Source organism: Ochotona princeps, chromosome X (genome assembly GCF_030435755.1).
Source record: "Ochotona princeps isolate mOchPri1 chromosome X, mOchPri1.hap1, whole genome shotgun sequence".
NCBI lineage: Eukaryota > Metazoa > Chordata > Mammalia > Lagomorpha > Ochotonidae > Ochotona > Ochotona princeps.
The window spans coordinates 10,850,474-10,870,678 of NC_080865.1; the positions used below are offsets into that span (position 1 = coordinate 10,850,474).

At 42.2% G+C, this 20,205-nt stretch overlaps 2 pseudogenes; both read right to left on the reverse strand.

Moving 5' to 3' along the window:
- Nucleotides 1-317: 317 nt before the first annotated feature.
- Nucleotides 318-1,401, reverse strand: LOC101519438 (shiftless antiviral inhibitor of ribosomal frameshifting protein homolog; annotated as a pseudogene).
- A 4,115-nt stretch (nt 1,402-5,516) lies between these two features.
- On the reverse strand, nt 5,517-6,299 carry LOC101526329 (mitochondrial fission factor-like; annotated as a pseudogene).
- Between the last annotated feature and the right edge of the window lie 13,906 nt (nt 6,300-20,205).

Below are 20,205 nucleotides of genomic sequence, written 5' to 3' on the forward strand. Positions count from 1 at the left end.
CTCCTCTCCTTTCCTCTCCTCTCCTCTCTCTCTCCAGGGAACTGTGCTCTCTACCAGCGCAGAGGCTGGTGGTACCACGCCTGTGCCCACTCCAACCTTAACGGTGTCTGGCACCATGCCGGCCACTACCGGAGCCACTACCAGGATGGGGTGTACTGGGCAGAGTTCTGAGGCGGCGCGTTTTCACTCAAGAAGGTGGCCATACTGATCCGGCTGCTGAGGCCGTAATGGCAGCAGGGCCCCGCGTAGGGATGGGGAGCAGCTGGCACGTGCGTCCCCACCTCTAGTCAGTGGGGTCCTGGAGCTGCCCTGTCCCCGCCCGCCCACACCCCAGCACAGTCTCCATCTTGGTCTTGTGTTTTATAACAACGTAGTCTCGCCCAGACGGACTCTGGTTTGCATATGTGCGTTTGGTCACTCCTGGCGCTGGCCTTCCTCCACCTCCTCCTCTCCTTCCGCCTCCTCTTCCTCCTCCTTGAGGTCCTCCAGGATAAGGTTGTCCAGCCCCTCCAGGAGGCCACACTGGCTCAGGCACGTGACCACGGTGGAGCCGCTGCTAATATGCAGGTTGCTGGGTGCAGCACCTGAGGCAGGTGGTTTTGCTTCTGGCTCTTGGGGTGAGCGCAAGGCATCCCTGGCACGTGGGGCTCTAGGTGGTTGTAGCAGTCGGCAGCCGAACAAGTGGGTGTGGGTGCTGTGGTGCTGTGGTGGTCGGTGTCCCGGTCCCAGCGTGGAGGGAGGATCCGCGTAGGATGCACAGGAAAGCCACACCCATAGCAGGGGAACGGAGACCCCATCTGTGCCCAGTCCCGGAAGTTGTGTCTATACTTTGGGCAGTGGAACTCAGCCACGCCCCACATCTTGTCACCTGGCACTGGGTCGAAGCGCCTACGGCATTTCCGGCATCGGGACACCTAGGGAGGAAGTCTGTGTCTGGGTTGTGGGTGGTGGGGCCACTGCTGGCATGAACTGCCCATCTTGGTGACCTCTTTCCGCTGGGGCACGTGGCGCCACCAGACGTGGTCACAAGAGGAACAGGCAAATTGCCTGTCCACTGCAGAAATGAGGTCGTCCTGGGCCCGTTGGAACATGCGCAGGTTAGCCTGCGTCAGCGGTAGGAGGGAGGTGGCCACCGCCTGGATGTCGCGGTCTTGCTTCATGTCTTCTGGGGTGTCCTGGGCATCCAGGCCATTACTGAGCTCCTGGCCATCTTGCTGTTTGACCCCGTATACTATGGAGCGACCCACCCCGGTGTGAGCACTCCCGAATCTCCTCATCAGAGTGCCGGCCTTCTTGGGCGACACCTTGCCATGGAACTTCTCCCGGAGGCGCTGGAAGCTCTTCTCCAACTCCACACCTTCCTGAGACATGGTGGCGGCGTGCAGGTCCCTGCGAGGGTCCGCATTGTATACAGATCTTAATAAAGAAGGAAAAAGAGATATTTTCCATCCGCTGGTTCACTTCTCAAATGGCCACAACTGCCAGAGTTGAGCTGATCTGAAGCCAGGAGCCAGGAATTTCCTCCAGGTCTTGTACATGGGTGTAGGGGTCAAAGGGCTTGAATCATCCTCTGCTGCTTTCTCAGTCCATAAATAGAAAGCTGGATGGGAAGAGGAGCAGCCAGGATATGAACTGGTGCCTGTATGAGATGCTGGTATCACAGGTGGAGGTCTAGCCTACTGTACCATGGGACCTTCCCTGCTTTTTCTTTTTCTAAAAAAGATATATTTAATTTGAAAGAGTTGCAGAGAGGAGAAAAGAGAGATACAGAAAGAGAATCTTTCATCCTCTGGTTCACGCCCCAGTTGCATTTATTGGCTGAGACTAAGTCAGGTCCAAGGCAGGAGCCAGGAGTTTCATCCAGATCTCCCACATGGGTTACGGGGCTGGAGTACTTGTGCCTTTTTCCACTGCTTTTTGGGACAGATTAGTTGGGAACTGGATCAGAAGTGTAATAGCTAGTACCCAAACTGGTACCCATAAGAGACTTGATGCTGCAGGAGGAAGCTTAATGTGCTACACCACAGTACTGCTTCCCTGAACTCTCTCTCTGTCTGTCTCCAAAGATCTATTTATTTGTTTGAAAAACTGAGTTACTGAAAGAAAGGAGAGAGTGAGAGATCTTTCATCTACTGGTTCATTCCTCAAAAGACCACAGTGGCTGGCTGATGTCAGGAATCCGTAACTTCTCCTGGGTTAGCCATGTGGGTGTAAGGGCCCGAGCACTTGGGCCATCCTCTGCTGCTTTCCAAGGTGCATTAACAGGGACCTGGATTGGAAGTGGAAAAGCTTGGATCTGAAACATCACTCAAATGGGATAATAGTAACTCACTATGCCACAGCGTCAGCCCCTGAATGCTTTTTCTTAATAATGTTGCTCAAAACACAGTTTTTTTAAATTTAATACCAATTTATCTACTTTCCTCTCTTTATGCTTTTATTTTTAACATTTATTTATTCTAATTGGAAAGTCAGATTTAGAGTGAAGGAGATACAGATAGAAAGATCTTTCACTTGCTGGTTCACTCCCCAAGTGGATGCAACAGCCAGAATTGAACCGATCCCAAGCTAGGGACCAGGAACCAGGAGCTTCCTCTTGGTCTCCCATTCGGGTGCAGGGTCCCAAGGCTTTGAGCTGTCCTCCACAAGCAGAGAGCTGAAAGGAAAGTGGAGCAGCTGGGATACAAACCGGCACCCACATGGGATCCCAGGTGTGCAAGGCAAGGAAGGACTTTAGCTACTAGGCTGCTACGCTGGGCCCCCTGTTTTAATTCTTCAAATTTATTTTATTTTTAACCTTTGTGTTAAGATTATTTTTTATTTTCAAAGATGTATTTATTTTCACTGGAAATGCAGATTTTTAAAAAAGACTTATTTTATTTTTGTTGGAAAGTCAGATATACAGCGAGGAGGAGAGACAGAGAGGAAGATCTTCTGTCCATTGATTCACTTCCCAGGAAGCCGCAATGGCTGGAGCTGAGCTGATCCAAAGCCAGGAGCCAGGAGCCTCTTCCAGGTCTCCCACATGGGTGCAGGGTCCCAAGGCTTTGGGCTGTCCTCGACTGGTTCCCAGGCCACAATCAAGGAGCTGGATGGGAAGCAGAGCCGCCGGGATTAGAACTGGTGCCCATATGGGATGCCGGTGCATTCAAGGCAAGATTTTAGTCACTAGACTATTGTGCCAGGCCCTGGAGATGCAGATTTACAAAGAAAGGAGAGACAGAGAGATAAAGATCTTCCTTCTATTGGTTCACTCCCTAAATGGCCACAATGGCTGAAGGTGAGCTGATCTGCACCCAGGAGCAAGGAAGTTCTTCTGGGTCTCCCATGGTGGTACAGGACCACAAGGATTTCCACCCTCCTTGACTGCTTTCCCAGACCACAAGCAGGGAGCTGGATGGGAAGTGGAGCAGCTGGGACACAAACTGGCGCCCATATGGGATACTGACACTGGGAAGTAGAGGATTAGCCAGTGGAACCATTGTGCTGGCTCCAGATTTCAATGTATTTGTTATTTCATTTATTTGAAAGCCATTGAAACTGAGAGTCATAAAAGACAGTCTGAGACTGACGGACAGAGTTCTCCTGTCTACCGGTTTACTCCTCAAATGCCTGTATTGCCGTGACTAGGCTGAGCCATGTAGGTGGCTGGAACCTAACTACTTGATCGTCACCTGCTGTCTCCCAGGATGTACATTTGCAGGAAGCTGGAATCAGGAACAGAGATGAGACATGAAAGCAGGTACTGCCGTATGGAGTGTAGTCACCACGAGCAGCATCGTCAGCACTACATTTTCCATCCCTTCGTAGAAGTTGAGAAATAACAACTGTGTATGTCTGCTGGGAGATAATGTGGTGCATTGCTATATGTTTATAGTGTGGAATGATTAAATCAATTTGGTTTACAAATCTGGCACTTCACATACTTACCTTTTTTTTTTCTGATGAAAGCATTCAAAATCTACTGTTGGATCAATTTGGGAACATGCAATGCCTTACCTTCTTTTAGTCACCATTTTGTATAATAGGTCACTAAAACTTATCTCCTGTATTACCGAAGTTTTATTTTGCTTTCTTCTTTCTTTCTTACATTTTTTAATCATTTGGTCAACAACTTCCTTTTCCCCAAGTTGCCCCCTCCCTCAGCACCCCTTCCCTGGTAATCAGTATTTTACTCTCCATATCTATGAATCTAACTTTTGTACCATCCACATATGAGTGTGATCATGAAGCTTTTGTCTTTCTGTGATTGGCTTATTGCACTCACCATAATGCCCTCCAGGTTCCTCTGTGTTGTTGCAAGTGACAGGATTTCAAGCCCGAATAGTACTCCATTGTGTATCTATCTTTTCTTTATCGATCGTTTTTTTTTCTTTTTAAAATTATCATGCTCTTATGCTCTGTTGAAGAAATGGCTTTGTATGTTCCCTTGCAGAACAGAGTTCTAGCTTTTGTGCTGCATTTTGTGACTCACTTCTAATTAGTTTTTGTGCATAGTGTGGAATAGGGATTCAGGTTCTTCTTAATCCCTTATAGATGACCCGATTTTTGAACATCAGTTTCTGAAAAGACTATTCCACGTCTACTCCACTACCTTGCTCTCTTAAAAAAGATAATCATCATGGGTGCATGGGTGCATGGATGCATGGGAGTATGGGAGCATGGGTGTATGGTTGCATGAGTGCATGAGTGTATGGGTCCTGTTCCATGCATTCTGTTCCATTGCAATGCTAATTATACCCCTCTTCACACCAGTACCACACAGTCTTGATGACCAATGCATTTATTTTAAGACTTTAAATTGGCTGTACAAGTCCATCAGCTTCATTCTTGTTCTTGTTGTTTTTGATTGACAGCTTATTAAACACTTATATAAATACACTTACTCTGTATTCTGTAGGCTTTAGAATATTCACAGTATGAACCTAGCAAAAAATGCATTTTGTTGAAAACTATTTGAAAAGCTAAACGGAAAATAAGAACACACATATCACACACTTTTTAGATAAATGGCTGAATTTTTAGGGGTTATTTTAAGGTACATGATGAAGAGCATTAGGAAATGTGAGGTTGTTTGATTTTTCCGAAATGCGATACCAGTTCATGATTGCAAAGGTTGTAACACTGACATGTGAGTGTCAAAACCTCTATTAACAAACCAGTTAGTTTCATATGTGCTTGGAAATCAGGACGACTTATTGTTTTGTTTTTACAGATACTTCCCCAAATCCATTCTTTATGCACTCTATCCCGTTCATAGAATTAGCTGTGCAGACCGATGAAGCAAGAAATCAATTCCTTTTAACAAAATGAACTAGAACCTACTTACAAAACAGGCAAAGGGAACATTTTCAGAAAGTGTTGCAGCAGAATTGGCTAGGTGTGCACAAAGCTGAGTGGCAGAATGTATACCTTTACTTCTGCAAATGTAAGTTCTTTCCTACTGCTTCCTGGAAGAAGAGTGTTAGCAAGGCGAGAGCTACGGAACAATATAAAATATCAAGACAGAAACAAAGAAGCTTGCAAATGCTTTATGGTTCTAACTTATTGAGACCTTGTGTTGGAGAACTGAAGTTACCTCTAGCGCCGAAGCCACAACCAGCTACTAAACAACCAGAATGCTACAGTTATTGAATACAGGATCATTTCTCTTTTGGACCGTTCTTTGTTTTCCTCTTCTAAAAGTTGTAAGCGTCTATTGAGTTTGATTATCTGTCGTCTCAGCATGGCGGCTTCCACAGCAGTGATGTCTTCTGATGTTCCGTCCACAGCGGTGTCGATGCTCGAAATCACCTGCCTCATGTTTTCATGATGAGCTTGAGAAGCAGAAGCAGCAGAGCCACGGGCCACTGCAGGTCTACGATCTTCCTCCAACATATTTAAGATTTGCTCATAAGCCCTGTGAGTAGAAGATTGGAGAAGTGACAAGAAACCCTGAACAGAGGAAATATGAGCTCTGTCTTCTGGTAGCATTCTGGGAGGACCAACTAGAGCTGGTGATTTTGATGGCGTCACAGTACATTCATTTCTGGCTGGTTGTCCATTTGCCAAAGAGCATTTGTAATCACAGGGCTCTTTGTTTAGTTTGCCAGCTTCAGGGAGTTCTTCGTCTCATGAGGCTCTAGGAGGTCTCTCAAAACCCAGCCAATCTAGAGGGTTTTGACTCCAAGTAAAGGCATGGGATGGTGATGGCAGTGCCAGAGGTTGAGAGGAAGCTGATTAAGGTCAAGATGTGCTGGGCTTGGTAATGGAATGTCTTCATTGTTTCCTGCTACAACGTTCTACTCCGGAACTCACATCATATGAGCATTCAAAACCCCTTGGTGTTCTTGTATGGGGTCAATGTTTGATGGTACTACCTTTAATTTGTTCCAGGATCCTCTTTTGCCGATACCTTTAATGGGCTTCATTTTATACTGGATTGTCTCATTTCCACCATTTCAGTTGCAGTGACACGGGGAAATGCTGCCCTGCTCATCCAATCTGTATTAACCTGTTTACTGCTCAACACTCTCTGTTCTCACATTTCCTATTAAAATCTTTAACTTACTTCAATAAGCTTGGTCTGAGATCACAGCCAGTTTTGTTCCTCTGGTCCCATAGAGGGTCCCTGAAGAGGACTGCAAAGTGGAGTGCTGTTAGCTGAGTGCAGGGACAAAGCACCTGCCAGATTGTTCTGAAGTAGGCTGAGAGAGCCTTATTTGGTTACATCTGAACCTTTGCATTGCCATGTAGAATGTAAAACACCGCTTCTGTTTCCACAAAATAACCTAGCAGGATTTTCATTGATATTACTTAGAAGCAAAAGAGAGATCTGTATTCACTATGACTACTTTTTTTCCTTCCTGAAAGCTTTTTGTTTGCCCTGGAGTAAATATTGCTCTTGTTTCACGTAGTGGCCTATGCAGCTATGGATGCAGACTCTTCTCCATCCTTTCTTTCAATAAGTCTGAGTATTTTAGAAATTCCACTGATTTCGTCTTTCTTTTCAGAGAAATTTCTAAGATGTCTTATCTGCTCATACATAGACAACTTGTTCACCAGGCTTGACAGTTTGGCAAGCACTGTCATTCTAAAAAACTTCTTTCATCACTATCCTAGGTAATTTTTCTCACTAAATGTAGATTTGTATGTTGGGAATTATTATTATTATTAATATTTTTCTGAAGAAACAGCCTTGAGCCTGGCACGATAGCTTAGTCGCTAAATCCTCACTTTGCATGCCCCGGGAGCCCATATGGGTGCTGGTTGTAATTCCGGCTGAAAGACACATTTGTTTCTTAAACTATCTAGATTAATCCACAATTTTAAGAAGACTAAAAATTTTAAGAAGACTAAAAATACCTCAAAAATGAGTTAAGGTGCCTCAATTTCCTTCTACAAAATTAACGTGTTATTCAGATTTGCATCATCTGCTTAATCTTTTTGTTCTAGATCCCTTCTACATTTGTTCTATTTGATCAAATTTATCGAATTTGTATTCTGTTTAATTCCGATGATGCTTCAGTTCTGTGTGTATTCTGGATGATCATTTTCCGTGTTTTCTTGTTCTTTTTGCATGGTTTTATTTCTTTGAGGTTATACGGTAATTCTTTAAGTTTTTTTCACTCTGAAATTTCTGTCTCACATTGAATGATCCTTGACTGCCTGAATATAGTTCGCAACTTTGCACACATGAGTAGGGTTTTTCAGCTGGGGGAGGCACTATGATGTGATCTGCTTGATCTATTTAATTAGGAAATCCGTAAAGCTAGTAGCTTTTTTATCTCCCTTGATCTAGCCAGATTCTCTTGCAAGTCTTGGCACAGATTATTGAGAAAAGAGAGTCTGGCTGTGTCAATGCTTAGTTTGTAGAATTCCTCCTTGATCCCCTTATTTTCATTATATATTTCCATTGTTGTCTATTCTTGGTATCTTCCAGTCTGCAAATTGACTGACCTGCTCGAGCATTACCATAAATAAACCTGCCATCTTCTGCCAAGGTGAGGTAGAAGCTGCCTCTTAACTGGACTGGCCCTAGGAGGCCCTTTGGGACTTCTTCTTTAACAGATTTTTTTCAGAGAAGCCTCCTGTTTTGGCTGTTACATTAGCTACTATTTCTACAGCAGCTACTAAGTCCTAACTCCTGAGGATGTTCTGAAGTGCAAAATGGGTTGCTTCTTGGTTTCCCCACTTTGGCTTAGAATTCAACTGAGGTGAGCCTCTTAGAGTCAGTTATTATTTCTACCTGTTTCCAAGATCCCATCATTTTATTACTGCTGTCTTCTTTCCCCTCTTTGCTCTTGTGGCTCTATGGTGATGTAAATGCGAGTGTTGAATTGGTCACCATGATTTGGAGCTGTGTCTTCCTTTTATCGTCAACATATTATCATATGCCTGTGTTTTCTAATATATCTATTTCTTCCCATTGCTACTGCTGTCCCTATTCTCCCTCAAGCTCGCCTTATGTGCAAATGTTAAATTTCATTTATGATACCCACATAATGTTCTGAATGACAGTTGGAGATTCCAGCATAACTGGAGGAAGAAAGCATAGGTGTGGGAGTGCATGCCCCCCACACAATCATCAGATTAAAATTCTGGGCTATTTAAGCAAGTACATAGATAGACTCTTAGAAACCAAGTAGCCCCCTTTCCACCTTTTCCCCAGAATCTCTTAGAAACTGCCAGTGATGTCAAATGTACCCAGCTGAGTTTTGTTTTTCTGGTTTTTTTAATTTAAGAAATTCTTTTAAAAAAAAACAAAAAAACAAAACAAAACAAAAAAAAAACCTGCATCATCATGCTGTTGAGGAGGATTTTACACAAACAATGTATGGCCTTAGAAGGAAACATTTAGAAATATCTTGAAACGTTAGAGGCATTCTAGAAGGCAGACTGGCACCTAACCCTCGAGCTACACTCAGCAATAACAAGGACTCATGCTCATTTAAGGATAAAACGGATCGGGTGCCCACATTTGCCTGCATGTTCTCTGTGTCTGTCCTGGAAAACCTGGCTTCTTGTTAGTTGCAGCAGTTTTAGTAGTATAATCCTTTTTCTGGAGTGGCTCTGATCCTATGTTTAGCCAAGGGATCATCCAGCATTAAATTTGAAACAGTCTCCCAAAAGTTGTGATCTTAGGTTTGATGAACTACGACAATGCTGATGTCAAACAATCTTGTTTCAGAAGCCATTTATTGCTCCTGCAGCCATTAATATTTGTGCTATCACAGTTTTGTATTCATAAGGACTTATTTACCCTGAATGCTGCAATCCTGAAGTTTGTCTTTTCGCTTCACATGCTGCCAGCAAACAGCCTTTTCCCCAGGGATGAGTTTTGGTTTTATTGGAATGGAGCACAGTAGGACTTTATTTAATATGGATTTACTTAGTTAAAGAGAATTTAAAGGATTTGATAAGGTAATCAAGCCCTTTGTGTTGACTTTTGGAGGTCTACTTCATGGATCATAGTGATTGGTGCAAGTCTCTTTGCAGAGGAGGCCATTTTAGCATCTAAATTGTGAGTATAAGTGAGTTCAAAAGGAAGCATAATCATCAGAAACAAAGGATGTATTGTCAATGTATAAATAGCTAAATTCATATTGTTTTGTAAGATAGAGGAGTATGATTAAATATTATTGCCGTGATTTGGGTTTGCTTTGACTGTAACTCTGCCTTTCAACTAAGTAAATAGAATTTGAAAAACATGTTGCTTATTTATTTCCATTTTTTCTTTGAAAGGCAGAGAGACATACAGTCATAGAGACAGAGACAGGGAGGTACCTTCCATCTGCTGGTTTACTCTCCTGATACTCATGAAAGGTGGGATTGGGTCGAGGCCAGGAGCCAAGGACCCAATCTAGGTCTTCCACATAGAAGGACCTGAGGACTTGTGCCATCACCTGCTGCCTCCCAAGGTACCCATTAACAATAGACTGGAATCAGAAGTAGATGCAGGACTGCATCCCAGGTACTCTTATAATGCAATGCCTACATTCCAAGCTACATCCTAACTGCCGTCCAACTCCCCACCCTAATAGGATGGCATCAGAGGTAAGGTCCAGAAGGAAGTCACTGAAGATGCTTTCCTTGGAAGGAGTTGACATAGCTTCCATGGGATCCCAGTTAATTCTCAGGAGAGCACACTGTCATAAAGCGAGAGCATCCTGCACATTTGACCCCTTTTGCACACAGCTGCTTCCCTTTCCATCTCCTTGCCATGTTGTCACACAACCAAGAGGCCCTTCACTAGAAGGGAATGTATAGGAGCACCTTGTCTTGGATCTTCAGCCTCCAAAAGCGTGAGCTAAATAATCTTCTTTTCTTTAGAAGGTTGCCAATTTCAAGAATTTTGTTATAATAATGTGAAACAGATGAATACAGTAACCAAAAGAAGAATATTATGCATTAAAAAATCCTATTCAAATTGCTGCATAAACAAAGTCTTCTTTCTCCTTCTCATGCAGAGTTGATAAACCCAATAAAATTTCCCCTGAAAGAACTTGGTAAGATGTAGCCATTATGAAAGAAGCCACCAAAGGTTTTTCTTATGAGCCAAAGGAAGCTGAGCATACATGGCCAGAATTTTATTCTTTGCCCTGAAATTCCCTTTAGCAAGTTTACATGTCCTGCGTGTTTAGCAATTGAGTCAAAGTTAAATAATCAGAGTATCATGAGTTCTTGAGGTATTTAGTCCTTTTTGGCAGATTGGACTTTTCTCATTTGAACTCCCAGCTCAAACGTGAGGGTTTTGGTCTGATTTTATGTTCTTGTTTTAAGGAATAAGCCAACTCCCTTCCCATGTTGTTCTTTACCTACAGGATAAAAACAATTGTTCCTAAATTAACATATTTTTTTCTGTAATAACTAATATTAAGTGTTTTAGAAGTGTGGTTCAGAAATGTAGGAAAATATTCTCAAATCTGTGTTTCTCAAGTTTTTCTAAGAGAATAAATCTATACTAAAATTTCAAGATGGTATTTTTGAATCAACTGTACAAGCTGTATTTTCTGCTGCTTTTGTAGTAAGAGGATTCCTTATTACGTCTTTTGTCTGTTCTGGGGCTTACACCAAAGTGACCACTTGAGCTTACACTTGATACTTCATACAAATGTCCCTCTCTCCTTTGCAGTCATTGAATCTACACACAACCTATGTTTGACCAGTGTTCTAATTTATGTGATTTTCCTGATCTATTTAATTAGGGAATCCACAAAGCTAGTAGCTTTTTATTTCTCTTGATCTAACCAGATGGTGTGCATTACCAGAGTTGTGTGTTGCTTTAAGAAAAAGACTTGGGAGTTGGTATTGTGGCACCAATGGTTAAGTTACTGCCTGCAATGCTGGCATCCCATAGGAGTAACTGTTAGAGTTCTTGCTGCTCCACTTTCTAATCCTACTCCCTATTAGTGTGTTTGCAAAAGCAGCAAAAGATGACACAAGTGCCTGGGGCCCCTGTCACTCCCTGGCTCTCTATGAGCTCAGGATATGGGTCCTTTGAAACCTTTCCATTGGTTCATCCTGAGCCTTGCGTAGTTTTTTCACATGCATGTATTGAGCTGTAATATCCTGAATATTCAAAGGGAAGCTTTTGCAGAAACCTTAATTGCTGTTTTTTATCTACACTGTAAGAGTTATCTGCCTTGGTGTCCACAGAGTCTCAGATCTGTTTTTTCAACTCAAGGCGTCCTCTTAGGCCCCCTCAAGTCCCTGTCTTCATTGTGGCCTGGACACTCCAGACAGTGAGCTGGAGCAGTTTGCAGTTTATCCCCTTTTTTCCTGTGTTGCAGAGGTCACTAACTTTATTTGCTTGATATCCACAGTCTTGACAAATTGTTGTTTCCTATATTTTGTCTGCATTTTTAGTTGTTCAAGAAGGGAAGATGAATTTTTCCCTGTTATTTGAAAATTACTGCTTAGTCCACTCATTTGTTTATCAAGTGTTACTGAGAGCCAGGGATAAATGAATTACAGTATAGGAAACCTCTTGCAGAGTACTCACACATGGCGATTGGGAGCTCTATTAGCGTAGAGGCCTGAGTAAAACACTGAGGCACTGCAGGGGGCAGAATCATTAACTTGCGGCAGGATTGGAGAACATCAAGGAGGATTTCTCCAAGAAGGATGCATGTGAAATCGATACTGAAGGATGAATGGCATTGGGCGAGATCCTGTGGAGAAGTGAGGCCAAGGTGAGCTTGGGGAAGAGACTAGTCCTGTTTCTAGAATCATAAAGAATCAGAGTGTGGCTGGAATCTAGGACAAGAAGGGTGCTGTAGCAGGAAGTTAAACAGCAGAACCGACTGAGATTAGGCTAAGAACTGTCAGTGCCAACTCAGGGGTTGTGGGTTATCATTGTCCAGCAAGCCTGAGGTTTCCAAGCATGGAAATGACATGATCAGATAGGGGATCCTGGGCCTCTTTAGGGAAGGGAAGTGGTGAGCATGCTCTGCAGGCTAAAGTGCTGCATGAAAAGATGGAAATTCCTCAGTTTTCACAGGGAGGAAGGGGACTCATCCAAGGGCTGTTTTGCAACAGAATCAACGATGTACAGTGATCAGTTACATGTTAAGAGTGAATGAGGGGAAAACTTGAAGATAAATGCATCCAAAGTTTCCAATTTGAGAAATTGGCAGATGGTGTTAAATTAACTGAGGTGGAGACAGAAGGCAGAATAGATGAGGATTCCCCTTTGAGTTCCATTGAATGTAAAAGGTTTTTTTTTTTTTTTTTTTTTTTTTAATGGACTACCTGCATAGAGAGAGGTCTGGTAGACATTTGGACCTTATGAGAGAAGTCTGGGTCTCAATGGTACAGTGTTATAAGGATCAAAATTAGTTTGGTCATAGTACATAAAACGAAAAGAAAATAATATGACATTCTTGTTCTTTGAAGAATTTAATAAAAAGTTCTGCACATCAAATATTCATCAAGCAAAAATATTCATGCAGGCCACTTCCTAAGTATCCCAGAGCATGAGATAAAATTTTGCCCAACATTCTCTCAACCCTTAGAAATTCTATATAGAATTTTATCCCGTGTAGTTCTTCAGTGAACATAAAGAGAAAACCCAACACAGGTGAATATTGTCTCACATTTTCTAAGTGTGATCACTGGAACAGAAAAGAGGGGTGGCTGAAAAATGGGTCTCAGGAGTTAGCTCCAAGCCCTTGGAAAAGGAGTTGCTATTTTAAGTTCTGCTCTGATTTAAATATCCCTGGTACAGAATAAGCGGGCGGAACTTGGGAAAGCCTGAGTCACCCTCACACCCTCAGCTGGCTTCATAAACCCAGACTCATTCTAACTCGACCATTTTATGAGCCCATGAAAGTGAGATCTAGCTGATGATGAAGTGGTTTAGCATTGACCTTAAAGCAGTGGAAAAAGATAGCACTTGCCACTTCCGGAAAACTTCCTCTGAGGAAGCTCTGCCGCAGACAGTAGAACCCAAATGGCATTTCACAGACTCCTGAAATGTCAGAAACGTTGGTTACAAAATTTGCATTTTATGAAGTCTGCGTGATCAATGCTAGAGTTAGAGTCTGATTGGGGTGCAACTTTGTTAAGGCCAGGCAAATGAATGCCCTCACCACGTACTTTCTTCCTTAACTCAGGTGGTCTGAGTTGAGTAGACAGTGTAATATGCTGGGAGGAGACTCCTATGTGGGCAGAAAAAAATCAAGAATCCAGTGTTCCTGAATTCTACCCCAGATCCTGAAACATGACTTCAATCTATTCCTCTCTGTCAGTGTCAGGGACCCCTCAGCTGGGACACTGAGTTTTCAGACAAGATTTGGTGGGTTTTGTTTTGTTTTATTTTTCAGGTAAGTTAGACAACAGGAAGGAGTTTCCTGCTCTAAGGCTTCCTGCGGTGCTGATTGTGAATGTATCACAATCTAGGATTTGCAATCATCCCTTTCTTTGTATTACTGGAAGTTGTCAGTGTATATAAAATTTGCAGCTGTAACTCAGTTCAGGAACACAGCCCTGAGAGGTGATAATATTGTCAATCATTCCAGAATATCTGGAAGGTACTTGGTAAAGTAAAAACTGTTTCAAAGAGCTTAGTAAAGCCAGGCAAATAAAGCCTACCTTAAAAGCAAGGACTTTCTGATTTCTGGGAACAGAGTGCTTGAAGATTATGATGACTGGACAACTAAAGGCCACTTAAACAGATAGCCAGTGTAAAGCTTCTGGAACAAACTCTTAAATGCACAGAATGTGCAGTGGAACAAAAGCCTTGAGTCTCTCAACTTCAAAATTAACTCCGGAACAATGAGTCACCTTAAGGATGTGGTATAAAGAGCTAGGGAGAAGCAGGGCACACTCAAAGGCCACCATCCTGTCCCAAACTCTTGTTGATCCCTGAATTTCTAGTGTCAGTCATTTCCTGCTCTCTTTCTTCTTGAAAGAAAAATAGGCACTGCCTCTAGGGCATGAATTGAATTAATTGATCCAATTAATCAATTGGATCAAACTGCTTGATCTGGGAATCATTGGTTAAGAAAGGAGAAGATTCAAATGAAACTAGCTTCTCGGATTTTGCTTACTTACAGTGTGAATGTCTTTGGTAATCTTGATGAGACATTACCCTAGAAGTAAGAATGCGTTACAATGTGTTACTTGTCTATTATGTGTGACCACTGTATTGGCTGTGTATGAGGATTTATGTTAAACACTTTATCGACAGTATTGTTACAAAAGATTCCAAGCAATGAGTAGTGTGCTTACTTTACAGGTAAAGAAACTAAGAATTTCTGAGGTTAACTACCTTTCCCAAGGTCATTGAGATGCAAATTGGGTCTGTGTTATTCATAGTCTTATTCTGCATAGACTATGGTCATATCTTTAAGCCAGTCTTGTTCAGCTCAAGCTGTTCAAACTGGGTGGCTTAAAAACGAGTTCTTAACAGTTCTGCAGGCTGGAAGGCCAAGATGAAGGTACCAGCATGGTTGTTGCCTGTGAGGGTTCTCCTCCTGGGTTGCAGATGGCTATCTTCTTTAATATATAAGATATTATATATATATATATATATATATATATACACACACACACACACGTATATGTATTGCAAAGTTAGACACACAGAAAGGAGGGGAGACAGAGAGGAAGATCTTCTGTGTGATGATTCACCCCCCAAGTGACCACAATGGCCAGTACTGAGCCAATCTGCAGCCAGGAGCCAGGAACCTCCTCCAGGTCTCCCACATGGTTGCAGGGTCCCAAGGCATTGGGCTGTCCTCGACTGCTTTCCCAGGCCACAAGCAGGGAGCTGGATGGGAAGTGGAGCTGCCAGGATAAGAACCGGCACCCATATGGGATCCTGGCACAAGTAAGACGAGGACTTTAGCCACTAGGCCACTGTACTGGGTTAATAGCTACCTTTTTATCTTGTCCTTGTATAGAGAGAACTCGAGATCCTCAATCTTATGCCCGTAGATCCTGCTCATGAATGTTTCACATTCATGGCCTAATCATTCTCAAAATCATCTCCTCCAAACATATCACAGCAGGAATTAGAGCTTCAGCATATATATTCTGAAGGAAAATGGTCAGTCCACAGCATCTATCATAACGCTCTTGTGCTCTGTACTTAATGATGACATGACAGCTCCCAGTAAAATAACTTTTATGTAATTGTCCAATAGTGTTTATGAATTTACACTGAATTATTCTCATTGAATTCAGTCTCATTTGGGACTAACTCTTCCTCTGATCAGTTGTACCACCTTTGGTTCCAACTAAACCATATAATCATGGTCTCATGGGCCACCTGTACTTTCAACTGTGTATTCCTTACAAAGCAGAAAGATGGGGATGGAAAAATTGCATCATGTCCATATTCTTTTCAGTGTTGGCACACGCTGAAGCAGAAGACATTGTTCAGGAAGGCAGTGAGGGATATAAATGAGACAACAAAGCACTACATTCATAAGTATGATCTTTAAGAGCGAAAGGTCATTTCCCCCATTTTTGTTTAGAACCTGATCTCAGGATTCAGAGGAAGCAAAGCACCACCATGGCCTCAGCTATAATGACTTTGGGGACGTTGGAGATGAGCATCTGGAATGATGTGTCATACTCGTGGAGGATGTGTTAGTTCTACAGAGTGGGCACGATGGGGGGGGTCTTCCTCAAAATTCTGGCTGAACACTAGAATGGAAGGATAGGCAAGGATAAAATGTGAACAAATACACCATAAGATCCTGGAAGTAGCTGGGCTGACTTGGGAGGAGGGTAGTGCTGGTACGGAGGCCCAACATTAGCCAGGGTTATCAAATGAAGCTGAGTTATCATCACTCTGTGACCACATTATCATTCACACAATCAGATGATGGGGTTTGGCCAAGATCAAGTTGTAGTTCATCCATTTGGGAAACATGTACCATTACCTAATCTGTGACAGATGCAGCAAAGCTTTGAGGATGTAAAGGTGAGACCCAGTCACCGCCTTCTGAAGACTCAAATCAGACATAATAAGAAGTCAATTTTTTATCTCTACAAAAAGTTTTGCACTGTATCTCTTAGGCTTTTGCTCCAGGGTTGCCAGCAACGATCACACAGATTATGTTTTACACGATATCATGACATGAATGATAATCCCTGGAAGTGTGTGTTGTGCAACCTACCTAAGTACACACAATAGCTCCGCTTGCCCAAATATTTTTGACTAAGGCCGTCTTACTCCTGAAACTCTGCCCTCCCACTCCTTCCAGATGCATCTACAATCTGAACTCCTCTCTACATCCTGGCCTGACCACAACCCCCAAGGCATTTCTCTTTTTGCAGACCTCCTTCAGCATATTCTGTCTGTAGTGGTAACCTGAAAATTAAACAAAGTCTAAATGGATGCTTTTTTGTTGTTGTTGTTCAGTGCTTTCTTTTGCTGTTAGCTTAGTCCTGTATTTTATTTAGCATTTTGCCAGCCTGAATCTTATCTCTCCGCGCGGTCTCAGCAGTAAAGAGAGGAATTGTGTCCTATCCATCTTCGTGTCTCCCCACAGGACTTGCACATAATTGAAATCCAATATCCCACTAGAAGAAAATGCCATTTAAAATAAGAGACCGTTTAAAGAGTAAAAGGTGTCAGTTGAAATGGAGTGTCTGTGACAAAAATCTTCAGTCAATACATTTTTTAAATTCTTTCATTGTTGATTCTCAAATATTTATGCTAATGACAACCAGGAAAAACAGACATATTGGAAATGTCCTAAACCCAAGACTAAATTCAGCCAACTAATTATTTTCACCAACCGTTCTCTATGAGCATCTAACAAGGAGAAGCCTATGCATCACTGAGCTGTCTCAACGCTCCCTTGAGCGAATCAAACTCATTTCTTTTCAGATTCAAGCTGTCTGGGAATGGAGGGAAGGAGACTGACTAGGAAAGCGGAAAAGCAACGGATCTGGAAATGAAAGAAAGCGGATCATTAACAAGTGTGGGTTTAGAACCTTCAGCTCTTGACTTAAATGTTTTTATTCTTGTAAAGAATAGATACTTTTCCCTTAAGGAAGAAAGGAAGGAAGGATGAGGGAAGGGAGAAAGAGGGGAGTGTGGGGAAAGAAAATGGAAAAAGAAAGGAAATATGAAAGGCAGGGAGAAGGAAGGTAAGAGGAAGGAGTGGTAGATGATAGGTAGATATAGCTAGCTAGCTAGCTAATGTCTAGAGAAAACAGAAAACAAACACAAAGGTAAGGAAGGGGGAGTCTGCAGACAGCCTACTGTTTGGCTTTTTGATATTTTATTGAAGTTTGATATGCTTTAATTGACACAGGAGCCTGGAATGCTCTCAAACTCTGACTAAGAGGACAGCCTCCCTGGGTAATTTGAACTTCCTTTCTCAGTCATAACCCTAACCACAAGGTTAAACTGGCACCCTGTTCGTTTTGAATTTCATGGGTAAAAAATGCACCGAAAACCATTACTCTAACCAGAATGAGTTCTTATTTCCTCCAGATCTACTTTCTGACAAATAGTACATCCTAAACCAGGTGGCTGACTAAGTCCTTAGTCACAAAAACAGCAGGTTTTCATCTGAAGTCAGTCTTTTCTTCCTCTGAGTTGGCCAGGCTGCCCCATCTGCACTGGGACACTGGAACCCCATGAGTAAATCAGAAACCCAGCTTCAGTGGAGTGAGCTACTCAGAAAAAAACCCCAGCATCCTGTATGCTGTCATGGTAGCACCCCCCAAGGAGATTTGGGAAGAAAATGCAAATCATTTGACACAGACTAAGAATCCGCAACCTCTGTGGCTTTGTACCAGGGAGTCTGGAAAGCCCTAAAGTCACCTACCCTGTAGGGCTGCGGCCTTCCTGGGTAGGGCTCTAATCCTTCCTCAAAGATCAAGTAATTAGGAACTCCATACCACTATTGCTTACATTTTCATGTGAACAGGTAACCCTAAAGATGACCTGGAGAGAGAGAGAGAGAGAGAGAGAGAGAGAGAGAGAGAGAAGAGACACGGCAAGGGGGAGGGTGGATAGAGGAGATGGAGACAAAGAGATAAAGAAAAATCATTTAGGGCTTAAAATCAGAAGTCTTGGAGAGCAGGGTACCATTGGAAAAGTGATTTTCTTTCTGGGCATTGTTTGCACGAGATAGCTGATCTTAACAGATGATCTTTACCTGCACCCTTAGCTCTGTTTCCTCCCCTTTTTCCATTTCTTTCCCTTCCTTCTTTTCCGTAAGTATTGTTTGGAAACCCTTCTATGTGTCAGGCTTTATTCTGTACCTTGACATTGTAACTATAAACAAAGTAGACGGAGTTTCCACAAAGCTTATAGTTTTCATTAACTTACATTCTAGTAAGGAAAACATAAAGCACAAATAAACACATACTTCAGATGGTTCTTTCAAATATATACTACTGGTGCTTTGCTTTGTTTTGATATGCGTGAATTTTGGTTACCAGAGTTTGGTTAGCACCAGACTCCCAACAATACAATTCAAATTTCAGTCACCACCTTATGTTAGTTGTAGTTTCATGAAGTGTAAATTTCACTATTTACTCTCCAGTCCTCAAATCACTAGGCAAATGACAAGTTGATCAGTGACCAATTACAACCCTCATTTCCAAGTTAGTCTGTGATTGATCACCGCAGATGTTATTCATTTCACATCAAGACACCAAACTTCACTCATCCAGCCAATGAATCACGGGTTTATTTCAACTTTTAAGACCAGATAGATGAACTTTCCGACAAGTTATTAATGTTACAGTTGTACAACATGCCAGTTCTGCAGGTCAGTCTTGAAAGAAATACGACATAAGACATTTAATTACACACTATCAGCATCATGGTAGCAGGAAGTGACACTAAAGGGTCTGCACGCAATGTGGCAGGACCTTTCACTGCACTGTACAAGTAGCTTTTCTGGCTTCTAATTGTAGATAAACAGCCATAGAACAAATATCCGACAATGTGAATGTGGACATCCTGCTGCTGTTTAAGAGCCTCTTGATAAGCAGCCAGACTAACTTAGATATGTGCCTAAATGAAGGACGTGATTATGATGAATCAATGAAGATGTCTAGGGGAAGGGACACGGCTAAAACTCTAACACTAAAGGAAGTCTCAGAGCTGTTTCATGGCATTGAAAATGCAAAGGACACAACCTTGGAAGCTGATCCAAATTTTGAAAGGAGTATGGCTATTCACCAAGGAGTATAAAAAGAAAGATCTCTCTGCATCATGAGTTTTATGAGAAGCAAGAGGCAAGTATTGCTCAAATTACTCTTGATAAGTGTAATTGTGCCAAAACACATAACATGTATTTATCATTTTAACTATTTCAAGTGTACTATCCAGAAGTAGTCACAGCGCCATGCAACTGTAACCACTATCTATTTCTAGAATGTCTTTCTTTTATCATTTCAAAAACAAAGTCTGTAAGCCTTAAACATTACATCTCCTTTTCCCTAACTTCCCGGCCCATGGTGGCAATTATTCTACTTTCTGTCTCTGTTAATTTAACTATTCCTATATAAGCAGATTCATATGAATGGAATCATACAATACTTGTCTGTTTGTGTCTGATTTACTTCTCTTGGCAAATACTATCCTCAAGATTTGGCTGTTGCAGTATGTATCAGAATTCCATTCCTTTTTAAGGTTAAACAATACATGTAGGGACCATGTTTTGTTTATCCACATGATTTGTTTTCAACTTTTTTGTGAATTTTTCTGTAATGAATATTGGTTGTACAAATATTTGTTCAAGT